Consider the following 1,627-nt stretch of genomic DNA (forward strand, 5'->3'; position numbering starts at 1 on the left):
TCAGATTACAATGGGATCTTGATCAGATGGGCCAATGGGCTGAGAAGTGGCAGATGGGGTTTAATTTCGATAAATGTGAAGTGCTGCATTTTGGGAAAGCAAATCTTAGCAGGACATATACACTTAATGGTAAGGTCCGAGGGAGTGTTGCTGAACAAAGAGATCTTGGAGTGCAGGTTCATAGCTTCTGGAAAGTAGAGCCGCAGGTAGATAGGATAGTGAAGAAGGTATTTAGTATGCTTTCTTTTATTGGCCAAAACATTGAGTATAGGAGTTGGGAGGTCATGTTGCAACTGTACAGGACATTGATTAGGCCACTTTTGGAATGTTGTGTGCAATTCTGATCTCCTTCATATTGGAAGGATGTTGTGAAACCTGAACGGGTTCAGAAAAGATTTACAAGGATGCTGCCAGAGTTGACGGATTTGAGCTATAGGGAAACGCTGAATAGGCTGGGCCTGTTTTCCCTGGAGCATTGAAGCCTGAGGGATAACTTCATAGAGATTTATAAAATCATGATGGGCATGGATAGGATTAATAGACAAAATCTTTTCCCTGGGGTCGGGGAGTCCAGAAATAGAGGGCATAGGTTTAGGGTGAGAGGGAAAAGACATAAAAGAGACCTAAGGGGAAACCTTTTCACACAGAGGGTGGTGTGTGCATGGAATGAGCTGCCAGAGGAAGTGGTGGAGGCTGGTACAATTACATTATTTAAAAGGCATCTGGATGGGTATATGAATAGGAAAGATTTAGAGGGATATGGGCCAAGTGCTGGCAAATGGGACTAGAGTAGGTTGGGATACCTGGTCGGCATGGACAAGTTGGACCAAAGGGTCTGTTTCCATGCTGCACATCTCTATGACTTTAAGACAAAGACTGCATCAAACAGCTTTAGTATATGTGAATGTACATCGTAATCATTTTTATGAATAATGTATATTTTTGCAATTAAACAAGGAATCTGTTCTTATCAGTTTAATATCTGATATGTCCTTCATCTGGAGACCACACAATAAATTGATTTTGGATCAGGGACGTGGAATAGGGCTTGCTCCATATACCCCATGCATTGACTCAATATTGTAGTAGCCAAAGAGTTTGGAGCTGGAAAAGCACAGCTGGTCAGGCGGCATCCAAGAAGGAGAATCGACGTTTCAGGCATTAACCCTTTATCAGGAATGAGGCTTGTGACCCAAGGGGGTTGAGAAATAAGTGGGACGGAAAGGGACTGGTGGGAAGGTAGCTGAGAATGGGATAGGTAGATGAAGTTGGGGGTGAAGGTGATAGGTCAGAGAGGAGGGTGGACCAGATAGATAGGAAGAAAGATGGACAGTTAGGACGGGTCAAGAGGGCAGTGCCAAGTTGGAAGTTTGGATCTGGGATAAGGTAGAGGGAGGGGAAATGTGGAAACTGGTGAAATTCACATTGATCCCGTATGGTTGGAGAGTCCCAACGTGGAAGATGAGGCATTTTTCCTCCAGGTGTCAGGTACTAAGGGTTTGGTGTTGGAAGAGGCCCAGGATTTGCATACTTGGTGGAGTGGGAGGGAGAGTTAAATTGTTCGGCTATAGGGCATTGGGGTTGTTTTTTGCGTGTGTTCTGGGGATGTTCACTGAAAAGTTCTGCA

General features: G+C 44.4%; 1 pseudogene; it reads left to right on the top strand.

Moving 5' to 3' along the window:
• The first annotated feature begins 936 nt into the window (after nucleotides 1-936).
• On the top strand, nucleotides 937-1,112 carry LOC140480954 (U2 spliceosomal RNA; annotated as a pseudogene).
• Nucleotides 1,113-1,627: the final 515 nt, after the last annotated feature.

Source organism: Chiloscyllium punctatum, chromosome 8, assembly GCF_047496795.1.
Source record: "Chiloscyllium punctatum isolate Juve2018m chromosome 8, sChiPun1.3, whole genome shotgun sequence".
NCBI lineage: Eukaryota > Metazoa > Chordata > Chondrichthyes > Orectolobiformes > Hemiscylliidae > Chiloscyllium > Chiloscyllium punctatum.